Source organism: Cryptomeria japonica, chromosome 3 (assembly GCF_030272615.1).
Source record: "Cryptomeria japonica chromosome 3, Sugi_1.0, whole genome shotgun sequence".
In the NCBI taxonomy this organism is placed as follows: domain Eukaryota; kingdom Viridiplantae; phylum Streptophyta; class Pinopsida; order Cupressales; family Cupressaceae; genus Cryptomeria; species Cryptomeria japonica.
The window spans coordinates 564656566-564674548 of record NC_081407.1 but is presented as its reverse complement, the minus strand read 5'-3'; positions in this window follow the sequence as shown (position 1 = coordinate 564674548).

Sequence of the window (17983 nt, the reverse complement as noted above, 5' to 3'; positions counted from 1 at the left end):
CTCTCATCCTTCATACAGTGATCAGAAATCCAGATCTTCGATACCATGCTTGTGTTGTTGATTGTTTGTCTCCATTAGAGGGCCTGTCTTCCCGACCACTTTGCTTTAGTAAGCGAGTGATAATCGTGAGAAGGGAAAGACCCAAAGTGAGTACGGCTAGAATTCCTTGGCATTCTAACTCACTATAAAAAAATACCCGATGAGCGAAAGCTTTGAAGGAAGTGTTACGTGAGAATTGTAGTTACTTGGGAAGTGATGACCCTTGGACTCTTTCTCATATCAACATTTAAGTAGGGCCTCTTGGTCTAAATTGTGCTTGCGCGACTACATTTGTTTGGTATCTTGATGGGCTTAATGTCTCAATCATGCTTGCATGACATCAAGGAGTAATGCTTAATAGAAATCCTTACTACACACCTTGTTTTTAGAGGCCAAAAACCCTTCTAGTTGCTTGAGAAGGACAAATTCGGATACTTGGAAGAGATACTAAGTTCGCCATGGGGAGATTCCATGGGGGCTGATGCTTGGCTGCCCTGAGAAGTGAGTGCCGTGGAGGGGAGCTCATGGGGTCAAGCATCTATGTATTCTCCTTGAATCTCATAATGAGTCTACCTCTCAAGTACCTAATGTCTTTGCCTACCATAAGAAATGTGGAAATGAGCATGAGTGTCTTGAGTCTAAGTTGCAATATCTTGTATTCTTTGATTGTCAAAAGTTGAATTGCACCCCATTTCAAAGAGCAAAACAAATTGATTCAAAACAAGGTTAAGCACAAAAGATATTCATCCAACAAAAGTTCAGCAAGATTCAAAGATCATATTCCTAAGGCATGGTTATCCAACATTGTTCAAAATCTTGTCTTAACATTCATGTCACTTACATTTAGGTTCATCCTAGGTTGCATTTTGCAAAGTCATTGTCAAGTATCAAGGTTAGGTTTTCATCTAAGTCATACTCTTTTGCATATCAATAAGAGTCATCCATTTGCATGTGTCCTCTTACATTAAAGTCATACCATTGTCATACATTCATATTTGCATACCCTAGGTCTCTTCATTAAGCTTAAGTCATTATCATATCATATCAAGGTCACTTGCATATTAATTGTCCCTTTTCATATAGTGCCAAAACTAGGTTTTGTCATACTTGAGTAATCCAAATCTTTGATAAACCCTAAGTCATTGTTAGGAAGTCTAGACCTTATCAAACTCTTTGTCCTTTTGTCATCCATGTCATTTTGTCAAACCTAGCTTAGTATCCAAGCATATAGGGGAGACATTGTCATTTTGTCCTTTTGTCACTTGGTCCTTTTGTCCTTTGAGGTCTAAGACATCATTCCAATTTCCTAAGGGTCCTCTCTTAGATTTGCATTCATAAGTTTGTCAAAATCTTCAAAAACAACCAAAAACATAGATTGCATTTTCATTTATTTAGTTTGCATTTAGTTGCATATCATACATTATCCTTGAAAAATTCCAAAAGTATTGCATTTTCATAAGTGACATGTCTATTGAAACAAGGTTCCAAGCACCAATGATGCAACAAAGTTTGACATATCAACCGACAATGCAATCACAATTCTATCCAACCCAACAACAAGGCAATATCAATCAAACTTATCATGATGAAACAAGTCTCCAAATACAAAAACTAGAGGAGAAGCTAGCTCAAGAACAAGAGATTTTCGAACAAAAAGTGAAAAACATTGAGAAGATTAGATCACAAATGTCCAAAGTGTTTCGAAAATTTCCAGGTCAAAATCCAAAGATTGAGCCAATTGATGTAAGATCCCTTCTTGAACGATCAGACATACCAGCCCTTCTCTCACAAATAGAGATGATGAAACAATTTCAAGCAAAGAAACCACATCAAATTCAACATTATGTGCCTCCACAACAAGAACAAGAAGGTGTTTACTATCAATCATATTTTCAACCATCACAACCAATGACACAACCAATTGTTCAACATATGCAACCAACACAATCAATGGTCCAATTTCAACAATATGTCCAACCCACTATACAATGTCAACAAATGGTTCAACCAATGGTGGAATATCAACAAGTTCAATCAACATATCAATGTCAACAACTGCAACCAAACATCCAAAAACAAAGGTTGTAGCACACACCAACCCAAGTTTCAAACATGTCAGAACAATTGAACCAAGTTCAACATCAAAACATGACGTCAAATCAAAAAAAAGTTCAAATTCCAGGTCCAATCATGTCAAAACCTCGAAAGAAAGGTGGCTTTCTTGCAATGATCTTAAGGAAACAACCAAGTGAGTTCTTTAAGGAAGACAAAGATAATACAATTTTGTCTAGCAATGCCTCATCTCCTCGTAAACAAATTGATTCTCCAGTGGCATCTATCCTTACACCTTTAGAAGTTTCAAAAGAACCTTCTATATTGTCCTCATCAAACAATACACCCAAGGATGCAATTATCCAAGAACTATCCATAATTGATTGCCACAGTAATCCAATTCATGATGCACATCCTTGTCATGTTTCAGAAATACAAGACCCAATGCCACCATGCACTTTATTGCCATTACCTGTTTTAGAGGACCCCATTCGAAGTCCCTCTTCCTCATGTTCAAGCATTGATTCCTTGCCAGAATCCATCACAAATGTTCAACGTGCATTTCCTTCATGCCAAAGCATTGATTCCTTGTCAGAATCCCCCAAGCATATCCGAAGTCCAACCCCATGTCAAGAGGAGAATTTAGAGCATGAAGAAATGAGTCCTAAAGAAGATCAAGATCAAGATCAAACCATATCATCCCATCCAATTGTTGACCAAGATCCCATGTTCCCAGACACTCATGATGATTCCCCTATTCTTGTCCATCCTATCCAAAGTCTTATTGATACTCCACTCCTCAAGCAAGATCAAGATATCCTAGTCCATCCAATCCCAAATGATCCCCTTCCATTTCACGAACACAATGTCCTTTCAAATCCCATTGACATTCCACTTCCTAAACAAGATAAAGATATTCCTTCCATCCTTTCTGATGATCCCATTAAAAGTCAAGAGCAAAGCAATTTTAAAGAGGAATCCAATGATTTTCCTCCTTGTCAAGATCAAAGTATCCTTCCAAGTTCATTTCCAACACAAGACCCTATCATTCCTTCAGATCCTCCGCAAGATCCACTTGTTTCTCCATCTCCACATCCTAATCCAGCATATACACTCCAAGGTCTCATTTCTTTTGATGATCCCATTAGTTCTCCCATTCCATCTCTTGAAGAGCCTATCATTGAACCATGTCCATTACATGATCCTAATCCCCCTCATGATCCTAATCCCCTTAATGATTCTAACATGTCAGTGCAAGATGTTCATGAACCCTTGACATGCATAATGGGTCTTCCACTTTGGTGCAATCCAATCCACTTCAAGATCTCATTATTTCTCTCATATCACATCCACCTCATAATGGACTCGCGTCTTCTTCCCAAGGAAAGGATTATCCTACAAGTCAAGATATTCATAAAGGCAAAAGAGTAGATCTCCATAAGCAAGCATCCCTTCATGTTAAAGAGTATACTAATGGTCATGGCTACAAAGCTCACACTCAAGGCGTTGGTATCCCTTCAAAGTCAAAATCCAAATGTCCACCTTCCCCATCATCGCTTCCATCCATTCTAGGTCCCTATATCCCTTCGTCTCCTATGCAACATCAGCAAAGGCACACATCTTGGAGAACCTTCCATCCATCCCAGATGCCTCCATATCATTCCCATCCACACCGACATTCCTTTTCTCCTCCAAGCAATTTGGATGCCAAGTATAAATGTCATAAGTCTAGCAATCCACATGTATTCAAAGATCGACATGTCCAATATAATCGACATGTCAAAGCAAAGAGCAATATGATCTATAAAGAAAAGGAAATATCCAAAAGGCCACAAAGGCCCACTGAGCAAAATAAAGCAAAGTCAAAATATATATGGGTTCCTAAATCCCTCATGCAAGCAATGCACTCCAAGGAACCACAAAAGCATGAAAAATCAAAAACCATGTGGATTCCCAAGAAGCTCCTTGAAGCACAAAAGCCTAAAGAAACATCAAAATTGGCATCCAAAATCGCTATTCCTCCATCCAAACCTTCCAAGTCTGTTCTTCCATCACCTTCTTCATCCATTTTGGGCCCTTATGTCCCAAAATCCCAAGCTATTCCTCCATCCAAATCTCACAATCTGAGATCCATTTTTCCTCCATCAGTCCATCACCCCTCAAGGTGTGTGCCAATGTCGATCTTGCCAACATTTCCATCCACTGAAGCACAGTTCTTCCAATACCCTATCCATTATCCAATGCATATTTTGCATCCTTCGATCCCTTTGATCCAATCCTTTGCATAAATCCTTGCCTTAGTGTCATGTCATTTTCCATGTCCTTATCCTACCAACATCTTTGAGCATACTTTTAAAGGTCATGGTCTATTTTTTTTTCAAGGCTACTATCCAAACAAAAAGACGCTTGAGTCCTTCTTCCATTCCCTATCATGTGTCCATCTTCTTCTGAAAAAATCAAAAAAAAAAATCAAAAAAAAGTGAAAAAGTGAAAAAAGAAAGACAAAAGAAAAAAAAGTAAAGAAAAATAATTTGTCCACTGGTGAAAACCTGGCAAACAGGCACCTTGGGCAAGTACCGTGATGAAAACCTGGCAAACAGGCGTCATGCGTAATCTATGAACTTCTTGCACACCACACTTGGGGGCAGATTTCCTCCTTCATATCCTATTGCCCTTCATTATCCTATCATACCATGTCATTACCCTTCATATCCTATTGTCCCTCATGTCCAATTTCCCTTTCCACCTTTGATCTTGACAAGGCTGACGATCATCATGAGCATCACACATCTTGTTTGCAACTTTTAGTCCATCATAGCTTTTGGTCATGTATCCATTTGCTTATTATAACCTTTCATCCATATTCCCTGTCTTATTGTGACTTTCTACCACTATCCCTTAGCCTACCCCGACCTTCTGTCCATGTCCTTTATCCATTCTTGGTCTTGCTTATCCTATCCATATCTTATCACTATCCATACACTCTTTTTGTCCCTTGATCTTGATCTGACATAAGGCCGCAAAATTTAAACATATTTTTCAAAAAACCTCTTGACATGTCCCTCATGACATCTCACTACTTTACATTGTCATATCTAGTCTCTTGTCCCATCACGCCATAGCCCTTGGAAATTGCATCCATATTGTCTCCATAATAAAAGGCCTTTGTCTTCCCTCTATCCACCATCATTTCAGCAAGCCTATTTATTCACCTATTATATTCCTTGCCTTGCTAGACACTGGGGGCAAAAATCATAAATCATTCAAAAAAAAATCATAAAAATCGGAAAAAGTTCTGAAAAAATATCATAAAAATTGAAAAATGTCCTGAAATAATTCAAAAAAATTGAAAAATGTCCTGAAAAAAAAAATCAAAAAAATCTCCAAAACATTTAAAAATGTCCTGAAAAAAATTCAAACAAAAAAATCGAATAATGTCCTGAAAAAAGTCTTAAAAATTGAAAAATGTCCTGAAAAACATCCATAAAAAATCATAAAAAGTCCTGAAAAAAATGAACGCAAAAACATTTCAAAACATTAAAACTCACAAAAACACGCATTTTGCAATAAAGTATTCCCTTTATGCATCGACAGATCACTGAGCATACTCGCAATCCAACATCGTGCTTTAATGAAATCATGCATAAATAGATGAACCTTTTCAATAAAATCAAATATTCAAACTGATCCAAATTGTCTTATCAATCGAATATCCGCATTAAAAATCATTTGTCCTTGTCACATTATCATGGGTCTTATACAGGGTGTGGTATACTCGAAACCAGACTGTGTCCTGTCTTAGACAGGGTACCGCATTTTCCTGAAACCAGACAGCATGATCGTCCTATCAGCACGTTCAACTTTTGACAATGAAGATCAAGATGTTTGTTTGATTTGTTGGAATTTGTGCATCTTATCTTTTTACTAATTTATCTTTGGCTTCGATCATGTTCCTATGTTGCTCGATGATGTCACTGAGTGATTTAGAGTGACCGGGATGGTTCATGATCCAATCCTTTGCATAAATCCTTGCCTTAGTGTCATGTCATTTTCCATGTCCTTATCCTACCAACATCTTTGAGCATACTTTTAAAGGTCATGGTCTATTTCAAGGCTACTATCCAAACAAAAAGACACTTGAGTCCTTCTTCCATTCCCTATCATGTTTTTGGCCTGATTTGCATAAAGATGCATATGATTGGGTAAGGAAATGTAAGAATTGTGCAGTATTTGCAGGCAAACAGAAGATGGCAGCTTTACCCCTGCAACCTATTCAAATTGAACAACCATTCATGAAGTGGGGTCATGATTTTAGTGGAGTCATCAATCCACCTTCAAGTTCTAGGGATAAATGGATCTTGACAACCACTGATTACTTTACCAAGTGGACTGAAGTTGTACCCTTGAAGGAGGCAAATGAAAGTGCAGTCCTAAACTTTTATCAGGACTTAGTGGCAAGGTTTGGTATCCCTGATTTTATTATTTAAGACAATGCATTAGCTTTTTGAGGATTTAAGATTACTAATTGGGCTATCCATAACAACATATTTTTGAGTACTTTGTCCAATTATTACCCTCAAGGTAATGGACAAGATGAGTCTACTAATAAGAACTTGATTAGGATAATCAAGAGAACAATAGAAAATAATTAGAGAACTTGGCACACTCAGCTGAAACATGCATTGTGGGCTGATACAATCACCCCTAAGAGAGCTACAGGTATATCTCCTTATGTCCTCGTTTATGGTAAAGAGGCAAGACTCTCAATTTTAGTTGAAATGCCTGCCCTAACTCTGATTAGAGAGCTAGAAATGTTGCAAGAATAACCCATGCAGGTTAGGTTGGTAGAACTAATGGAGTTCGAGGAGGTAAGAAAGCAAGCATTGTTGACTATTGAAAATCATCAAGCTCAGATGAAGAGGACTTTCGATAGGAAGGCAGCTCTGAGAGTTTTCAATGAGGGAGATTTGATTTTGAAATGGGATGAATTAAAAAGTAAGCCTAGAAAGAATACTAAATTTGATGCCATATGGGATGGCCCATACATCATTACTGAGAAAAAGAAACATAATGATTTTCATCTTTTGAAGTTGAATGGTGAAACCCTTCCAATCCTAGTTAATGGGATTTATCTCAAAGCTTGCCTTTGATATTTTATTCAGGTTAATAAGTGTTGATGCACTTTTTGTTTTCTTTTTTGTTATTCTGAGTTTCAATAAGTTCTCATGCACAGTTTTGTGGTTTCTGTTTTAGGTAGCACCACTTATTTCTTCCTAGCTTTCCTGTTTTTGTTTTGCTGTCATGCTGCGGAGCAACCGAATTTCAAGAAGTTCCATTTGGAGAGACGGTTGAGATGACTCCATAAGCCCAATGGATAAGCCATGACTAGTCTATAGTGTTTAGCAGGCAAACACTCCGCAGAGGTTGCAAAAACATTACCAAATTTTTGCACATGCTAAATTTGGTGACTTGGTGAGGCCTTGCTTTCATTCATATTGAAAAAGTGCCAAGAAAATCAGCAAATATCAGGTCAAATCATTAGCAAGAAATCAGATATGCACTTTTTTTTTTAACTTGTTTGCTTCATGTGCAGATACAGGAAAAGTAAAATACAACATGTGGGTTAAAATGTGGCTCCCACGAGGGTTGAGCCCAGCATGGTGATGGAGATGAGTTTCTTTGCAGTTTTTGAATTTTTGCCTTATCGGCAAGACCTATCCCGACCGGCAAGACTTACCTTGATGAGAAAGTATAGGCATGTAGTGGTTGTATCGGGTATTGACATGCCAGGTTCTCCCCTACACTGATGCCTGACAGAAAAGTGGATGGATCAAAGTAAGTCATCGGCTATCAGAAGGAGCTATTTAATGTTATCTTGATGACTCGATAAGAAGTGCGGAGCGCGGAAAGTTGTCATCGGCTATCAGAAGTTAGGTTTTGAAGTCTCCCCGATGACCCGATGGAAAGTGCAAAGCGGTGTGTAGTCATTGATCATCAGTAGCCCTGGTTTCATGTTATCCCAATGACTCGATGGAAAGGCCCAAGTGTAGTCCATTTATCCCACATTGGCCACGGGGAGGAGCATTTCAGGATTTAAAGGCAAAGCCCCACACATATTAAGTGTCAAAGCTTAAGGGATTTTGGCAAGTTGTAGCTTAGCATTGGTGGGCCCCTCACATGCATGCGCATCTCAGAGTGGCCAAATTTTGCAGTAAAAGAAAGGATAAGTCCAGTGGTGGGGCTCGACAAAGAATTATGTGGAGTGCTACCATCAGCTATTGGAACAACCGGTTTTACCCTACCCAATGCCCGATGAGTTTGGATAAGGCCGAAAAGGAGCTATCAGATATCGGTGGAAGTGTTTTCCACCTACCCCCATATTCCAATGAGGTCGCTAGCGGAATGAAGCAAGTTGGAGTGAGTTCATAATGGAGCTATCAGGTATTGGCAAGACTAGTTTTCATGCCGCCCGATAACCCGATAGGAAAACATATTATTGGGAGCGTGCCATCGGATATTGGTAGGAGTTTTTTGACACTACGCCGATAACCCGATAAGAAGGTGCATGAGTTGTAAACTGTCTATAGACGAGTGGTTCAAAAGTGGGCCTGAGTAACTGGTAGCATCTAGGCGGAATCAGCGACAAAGAAAAGAGAAGTCATTAGGTAGTTTGGGGTCCGATTTAAGCAATTTGCATGAGTTTTTCCCATGATTTTGAGCCTATTCTGGTTGCTTTTTATTTTCACTCGAGGATTAGTTTTCAGAAAAGATATTTTTAGTGGAAGTTCATCTTCAGTCTTTCTAGAGTCATCCTTTCCTCTACCTTTTGGAAGGTTTTTGTATAAAGTGAAATTTTTTTATCTTTCTTCACTAGTTCTTGATCAGTCTCTTGCTGGTTTTAGCAAAGAATACATTCTTGTAGCTCATGTGCAATTTTATGACAAAATACTAAATAAAATTATCAGTTTATGCCTTATATCTTTGGAGTTCATTTTTGTATTCATGATTGAGAGCTAGTTTATTGTGTTATTGTCTAGATACCCTTTAAATTTTTTGTCTCATTTGTAAGTCACAGGTTGTGCATTGTGATAAATTGGTTCATTCGGTTGAATGTGAAAGTTTTCTTTCCTTTCAATTTCTTGAAGTTTAAATCCTTTAATTGCATGAAATATTTATGTGCTATGAACCAGAAATCTATTTGTGCAGATTGGTGTTTTTAGGAGTGCATTTTTGTCATTTTGAGATATCATATTGATGCTTCACCTTAGTTTAGCATTCGCAAGGTCATTCTATTTTCAATTTTAGTTTTCCTATCCCTTATCTTGGCAAAGAATTTTGAGTTATTCATAGGGAACCAACCCTTCATCTGGAGGTTAATTCTCACTATAGGCAACCCACAGGCCTAAGAATTATCCCATGTGTCACCAAGTTGCTTAAGCTTTCAACTTGTGCATTACGAGAGCAATTTGAGTGACTATTGTTTGACTGTCTTTGTGATAGAGATGATTCCACATCACTCATTGCGAGTGGGATGTGTCATCGCGATTCTCTATCACTTGCTTGTTTTATATATGTATATGGATATGTGGTATTGTCATTTTGTAGTTGCAGGATTTTGCAGGTACCAGACATCGACTCCACCTAGCTTCACAGGTCTGAACATGTCTTTAGTTCCAATGGCTTATGTGGTTCGGAGATGGCATGAGTTCCCCTCACATACTCTAGGTCTAAGTTATTCACCATGAGCAGTTAGCGTCTTGGCATAATTCGTCATGTCTGTTAGTAAGTGTGGTCTTTTGGTATTGTGAGCTCATTTTATGTCAGTTGATTTACTTGTGTATGTTAGAGTAATTATGTGGCTCTTGATGTGTAGTTCTATATTTGGTAATGTTTATTTTAATGTATTTAATTTATAAGTTTTGAATATTTAATTATTTGATATTTATAATTATTTGATAATTAACGTTTATTGATTTTATGATTATTTAATATTTGATAAGCTTTATTGTTGTGTAATATTTATTTAATATTTGTGATTTAATCTTTAATAGTATTTGATTATTTAATTATTTATTTGACCTTCTATGGTTTGATATTTATTTGATATCTTACATTTATTTGGTTCTTTAATTTATTTTATTAGCTTTTGGTTTATTTGATTTTAATTCCCATTTGGATTATTTATTTAAAGATTATGTTTATTTACTATTTTGACTTTTATTCCTAAGTGGGGTGTATGAACACATTAAATTAAATAAAGAAAAAAAACAATCCCACTTAGCTGGATAAGAATATTTTATTTACTTTACCTACCCTTCACTCTCATTGGTTAAATTCAAAATGGGTGAATAAATTATATTATATGGTGGGTTGGTAAAATATACTCCAAAAACTGGAATATTTTGATTGGCCGAGATTGAGGCTAGGGTTTTGGATTATTGTTGCTTTTTATTTTCATTCTCGTGAGTTTTTTCGGGTTGGTTGTCTCTTCTCTGGAAATTTTTCCAGCAAGCTTTCTTCCTTGGTTTTGGTTTTCTTCTCTCTTGGTTTTGGTTGGAGCTTGGATTGGATTTGGTTTGGCTTGTGGGAGCTCTTCTTTAGCTTCAATGGCTTCTCTGTGTATGCATTATGTCTGCATTGTTTTGGATCTGGGTTGAAATATTATTTATTCTATAGTTTTTTAATATTGTTGAAGGTTAATGTTTGGGGAGGAACTTTATATTATTTGGGTTTTATATAGTTTCTCAAAAATATGTTTTTGGTTTTCCTATGTATGGCATTTCACGGCTCTGTGAAAATTGTTGTGAAGATATTTGGTTAATCCTTGTTTGCATGAAAGTAGACTGGTTTTCCCTTTGTGAATCCTTAGTTACGATTGTTTGGGACTGTCTTCATTTATTTTTCTGTGAGTTTTGCAGAAGTTCTATCTGTTTTACGCCATGAAGATATTTGATTAAATCTTGGTCTATAGTTTGAGATATTTTATTGTGTTTATACCCATGTATTCCTTGTTTCTGGGCATCTCTTTTCATATGTTTTTCGAGCCCTTTTGTAAAGTATAGATTTTATTATTTTACCTAAAAGTTTTCTAAATTTTCTGTAAGTCTTGTGCAAAAGCGTTGTTTCTACAAAAGCACTGTCTTATTATGCAAAAGTGTTGTTCTATATTGCATTTGCTCTACTCTGCACAACATAAGCATTGTCTCAGGATACATATGCGCAATTCTGGAAACATAAGCATTGTTCTTCTTGACAAAAGTGTTGTTCTTCTTGACAGAAGCGTAGTTCTTCTTGGCAGAAGCGCTGTCCTGTGGGGCAAAAGCGCTAACCTGTTTGTGTTTTGTATTTTCTCAATTTTGATAATTTTTGAGGTATTTTCCCAAATCGATTTTTATACCAGAGGCTTTTATTTGAGGTCTATTGGGTTTGATCAGTTTTGATGTTTTTTGATGGCTTTGAGTATATTTGCTTTTCTACACCATTGTGAATATTTTAAACTCTCTTCCATGTGGGTAGGCCATGGATGACTGAGATGATTACTATGCTATTTTGGACCAGCAAGTGAGTAAGCCTTACTATGATGTTATCTTTTATTTGATGGCAGCATTTGATTGCTTGATATGCCTTTGTTTATTGCTAGCCAAGAGGTTCATTTTACTATATTGAAGTTATTGTAGCCTTGCTTATGTTGTAAGAGTATGTGTGGAAGTTGTTGGCTGCATTGAGTATTATTTTCATGTAATTATGTTGGTAGAGCCTCTTGTGATTTACTATTGGGTCATATTAGGAGGAGTGGGCTTCCTTGTGATGACCGGGGTCATGAGAGATAGGCTTGCATTAGGTTCCTTGTAAGGATGCATGAAGTCTAGACCACTAGGGCACATTGGAGTTTTTCGTGATTTGTAAATAAGTGATAACCTAAAAATTGATGGGTTGGGTAGTTAGATTAATTAATAAGTTGATAAATTTATTTGTGCCTCATGGCTTAGTCCTAGGGAGGATGTTTTAGGATAAGCATGAGAAGGTCGTGAAGATGGTAAGCTAATCTCCCTTTGTCTCTCATAGGTTGAGATGGCTCCACACGTCCATCAAGCTAGTGCCTTGTGTTACTATGTTATTATGTTATGAGGATGGCATGTGATGGCACTCCACTCCTGCATGTGTTTTCCCTTTATGATTTATGATTATGCTTATTGGATGCGTTTACATCTTGATGAGTTTTACACTTCTGGGAGTTCATTCTTGTTGTATGTGTGAGTTCTTGCTTGAGAGTCCTTGTGTGGTTAGTCTCCTTGGTTATAGGTGCCAGCTTAGGTTTCGTGTATGTGTTGGGACCTTGTGTCATCTCCTAGCATGGGGGGTGGTTCCTTTGGTTCCAAATGGTCGGGAGGTTGGTGCTTTCTAGCCATTGGGATGTTCTCTTGGATTATTTTTGCGTGGATGTGGATTCTTCTTCATGATGTACTATAGATGTACCTTGTAGTAGATTTATGTAATGGATAAGATAGAATGCATGTAATGTAACACTCTTGTATATAGTATATGGATTCTTATAGTAGAAGGAACTATCTTATGATGTATTTAATGTACTCATATTTGTAAGATGAATTGTAGCTGGAAATTGGAATTTAGGGATATTGTATTTGTACTATTGTAAAGATGTGATCTTATGAATCATGGAAATAAGTGGATTATATTTGGAATAGAATGGAATTTCATTATGGATTAGTTGTATTATTTCATGGAATGTTTAGAGGCTAGTTAGAATGTTAAATAATCTTGAAAGAGGAATATACATATATTAATAAGTGAATATGTTAAAAGATGTTAAGTGGATCTAGCAAATAGGAATGATTCACATAGATGTATTGGTAGAAAGGAAATTATGTATATCATGAGGAATAAGTAATGTTGTAGGTTGCATATCTCTTGGTTAAAGAATTAAAATATGATGCATTAATGAAGGTGAAACATACCTATCATGTATGTAGTATGTTATTGTGGAAATGAATTAAGTAATGATGTTAAAGTACCCTAGAGAAAGATTATTGGTGTTGCGTTATTTCTGCTTGCGTTAATTGATGAAATGAGAAATGATGTATTTTCATATTGGCTAATTGGTTAATGAATTTAAATAGATGGAGAGGATATATGTTGCATTAGTTGTTAATTAAGAAAAAAAATTATCTCCATTTGTGTATTATTGTTTAGTTTCTTTAGGGTATTTTGGCGGGCATTACACCCCCCCTCTTAGTATTAATCGAATCCTCACAATAACACCATTAACTTTTCAATCTCAGCCTTCACAAGCAATGAGACCTTAGGATTCATCTTTCAAATCTTTTGTTTCATAGGTTTAGCATCAAGAACTAAGACAATGTTATGAGTGACAATCTTAGGATCAATACCAGGTATATCAGAATATATCCAAGCAAAGATTTCAGGGCATTCATGTAACAATTTAAAATATTATTTTTGTTATTCTTCATCCAAGAATTTCCCTATCTTAATAAATTTATCTTCGATACAAGGATCCATCCACATATCAATAGTGTCACTTATGAGGAGATTACTTTGTTGAGGAGTGTCTTTCAAATGAGGAAATTCTGTAACTATCTCATCATTATTTCTTTCTTTCCCAAAGTAAGCTTTTTTATTCAAACAATAGGGAAGAGTGCGATTATGATGATAATGAGGAAGGTTGTCATAGACTCCTAGGAATTCAGCTAAGGAACCATTAGTGGGAAAAACATCCAAGGCAAAGACACTTGAAGAGTCATAGTCAATATACTCTAGATATTTTAGTGAAAGAGAAGTAGACATGACATTAACACTAATAGATGGTCTCTTAGAAGCTTTAGTATGCTTAAAAGGATCATAGCCAAGTCCAAATGTTGTGTCACGGAGGTTATTTTCCAAGGGAACCTTTATCCCTTGTTCTTGGGCACCGCAACCATTACCATTATATCCACACCTAGCTAGGAGGTGAAAACCAAGACCATAAAGGTTAGCCATTTTTGAAAGAGAAGGAGGATTATCATAAAGTGAAGGATCAAAATCCTCTAGATCAGAAACCAAGGGAGACAAAGTTTGAGAGGCTACCACAAAGTTATTATTCAATGGCTTAGATAAAGTAGATTTATTTTTAGGTTCTTCTTCTCCTTTCTTCTTTTTGACCTTGGATTCTCTAGGGGGGATTTTCTATTCTCCTATAAAATTAGGATTAAAGTAAGGGGTCCCCAATCGTCTTCTGCAAGAATCTCTTTAGGAGAAAATACATCTTTAGTGGTAGAACCAGGTTGAGAAATATTTTTTTCAAGAACCTTAGGTTCATTTGAGGAATCACTCGGGAATGACCTAGAAATACGAGATAGATTGGAGAAAATAGACACACTAGAAGCTTTGGAAGAATCATCTAAGATAGTTGGGGAAGAACCAGTTGAAAAGGATTTGGATGTTAATGTTTGGAGACAAGCCTAGAGATTGGTATCACCTAGTAAGGTATATTTCTTATTGTTGTAAATGAATTTGACTCGCCTATGCAATGTAGAGGGGACAACTTGCATGCTATGAATCCAAGGTCTCCCTAATAAGAAGTTATATGTCAGATTTCTAGGAATGACATGAATAGGTGTGGGAAAAAGTAACAAGACCTACCTTAATAGGTAAGGTGATGATACCTAATGAAGATTTAGCAACATTATCGAAGCCTCAGATAGTGAGAGAATCAGGCTTAATGAGAGATGTATTGACATTGATTTTATGCAACAAGTTAATGCTACTAACATTAAGGCTAGAACCATTGTTCACTAGTGTTCATCTTATTGCACTATCGTTTATGATAACCACAATCATTAAAGGACCATATTGATGTTAGATATCACTAGTGGGCAACTCATCTTGGGTAAACATAATTTGAGCCTTAGGAGATGTGATAGAATCAAAGAAGGAAGCCACATTATTGAATGTCGCTGCGGGTGGGATATTCAAAGTTTTCAAGGCATCTTGTAACATTCCATGATGGGTTGAAGAAGTTTGAATCAAGTCCCAAAGGGATATCTTGGTAGGAGTAGCTTTGAGTTGTTCAATAAGATCATATTCCTTACCAAGAGTTTGAAAAATGTGAGGTGCTTGAGGAAGAGTAGGTTGAGGATTGGGAAGAGAAGTGGGAATAACCAGAGTAGGATCAGGTTGCTTATTGTTTCTTGTGTTATAAGTGTGGGAAACTATATGATGACTCTCCTTTGTTAGTTGTTTAGCATAACTATAAGGACTCTTAGTGGGATTTCTTCCTTGCACATTAATGATAGGTTTGTTAGGAGTACTAGAGGAATCATGACTATATCCACCTTGAACAGTGAAAAGAGGTTGATTGGGAACTTGTGAGGCTGAGGAAGGATAAGCACCTTGGACTACAAAAAAAGTCTTTCTATGCTCATTCAAATTTATCATTTTGATTAACCTTTTAGATTTATTATTCTTGTTTGAATATTTAGGCAAAGACATAAAGTCATCAAGGGCATCATCCAATAAAGCATGGTCATATTGATTGAAAGGTTTATCTTTTGATTCAAAGGGATACATATCCTCATAAAGGGAATTGTTGTAGGCAACCATGTTGCTATATATAATGGAGGAGTTGATAGGAATGTACCCATGAGAGGAATCATTCAACTTATCTTTCTAATGATCACCATGAAATGGCATAGTAACAAGATTCATTAGTTTTTGGCAAAATTAGGGTTTAGAAGGATTAGGGTTCAAAAACTCATCTAGAGCTTCATCTAATTCATCCTTACTAAAATCATAATCAAGATAATTTCATACATCATCAAAAGTATGAACATCTTTCAAACAAACTCTGTCATCTTGAAATGGAAATGAAATGAATTTAAACACACGATGCAAGCAAATAAAGGGAAATCTCTTTTTTTTTCTTGAATTTTTCACTTTTTTTGGAATTTTATGTTAATAAAGAAAAATAAAAAGATACTAAATCTAGATCTAATAATGCAATATAATGAAAATGAGATTGGATTCACATCAGGTTCACCAAAATGTGTAGGGAAAAAAGTGAGATTAAGCAAACAAGCCCTAATCCCACTCTCATGTACACACTGTGGAATATGAAAGAGCATAGGGAGGTAACACACTTTGGGTACTTCTTGTGAGGAAGAGAGAGCCAAGGATTACCTCTTAGGGTTTATATTCTTCTACTACAAATGAGAGGAAGAAGTGATGCAAAAGTGCACTTAACCTAGAATACAAGTATGCATAAACAACCCTAATCTGGAAATGCATAACTAAGAATAACTGATATACTTCTGAAAAGTATAGATTAAGAGACAATTTCAGAGGTGCCCTTGTACCAAAAATTTGAGAAAAAATGTCCAAGACTGGAGTGCTACGCCCATGTCTTGATTTTGTAGACTAGAAGTTGTACTTAACAATTTGAGATCTCTGAATTCTAAACTGTTGATTTGCCAAATTCTATTGAAAATAGGGAGGACCAGGACACCATGCCCCTATCCTAGGTAGGACTAGGGTTCCACGCACCTATCCTAGGAAGGAACAGGGTGCCATGCCGCTATCCTAGGAAGTACTAGGGCGCCATGCCCTTGTCCTAGGGATTTCTGACCAAATATGACCCTTGGAACAATTTTTGTGCACTGTGTCAGTCCTCAAAGTTGCAGCGAAGCTCGGATCCCGAATCTGCACCTATAGCTGAATATAGGGTTTTGGGTGGATATATGGGGTTTTGACTTAGCCAAACCCCTATTTTGGTGATTTCCACCTCAATAAATAACCAATTTGTATAATAAAATAGTGTGTGCAAGAACCTTGTGTGTGTGCAAGATCCTAGGATGAGAGTAAACAATCTAGAGCAACCCTAAAGAGTAAACCCTAAATGCTTGTAATTGACAAATTAATGCTCTAAATCAATGATGCAAAGTGATCTAAAGCATAAATTTAAATCAAATTTATGTAATTAAGCTCATACAAAGATATGGAAACAACATGAAATCATACCCAACCCTAGGGGAGGGGTAAAAGCCAATCTTTAGTCAGTGATCTCCTATCACTTTCCTACATCTTCAAAAGCCCCCAATTGATGAAAGAATTCTTGATGAATTCTTGATAGGTATTGTTGAATGTTTTTGAAGACTCCAAATATCTTCTCTTTCGCTACATAGAAGGTTCCTTATAATCGCTCCAAAAGCTTTTTCCTAGATTCGATTTCTTAGCCAAAAACTTCCAGGCCTTCAAATGAAGAAAGAGAGCTCCTATGTATGAAACCCTAGATCTTAATTTCATCTTTAGGCCAACCTAGGATTTGAATTTCCCACCAATATTTTGGGGTTAAGCATTATAATATCATATAATTGTGCTCCCAAAATTTGGGGAAAAATGTGGGGGACCATGTTGCACTTGCACATGATTTGACAAACTTTTCACCAAATTTTTCAGGGCATTAGATATGATGATATTAGAGTGGATCCAAAAGTTATACCTGATTCTGAGATGTTTTGATATTAGAAATTGGGCCTTAAAGATTAAAATAGGACATAATTAGGGTTTATTATTTAATGATTAATTGAAAGAATAAGATGAAAAGGGGCATGCTTAAGGTAAAGGGCCCAAGTTTATAATGTGTGTAGTGATGAAATGTGAATTTAGATTTAATTAAATTAATTAATTAAATGCTTAAAGGAATTGGAAATGCAAGATGAAAAACACACTAAGGTGGGTGCAAAACCAAGCATGGAATTGTACCACCATAGCAAGGGTGTACAATCCATGATGCTACATTTAGCCCCCACTTTAGCAGTCATGTGACACTATGTGCATATGCAAGCTAAAGTACATAAAAGTAAACATCATTTTAAAAAAG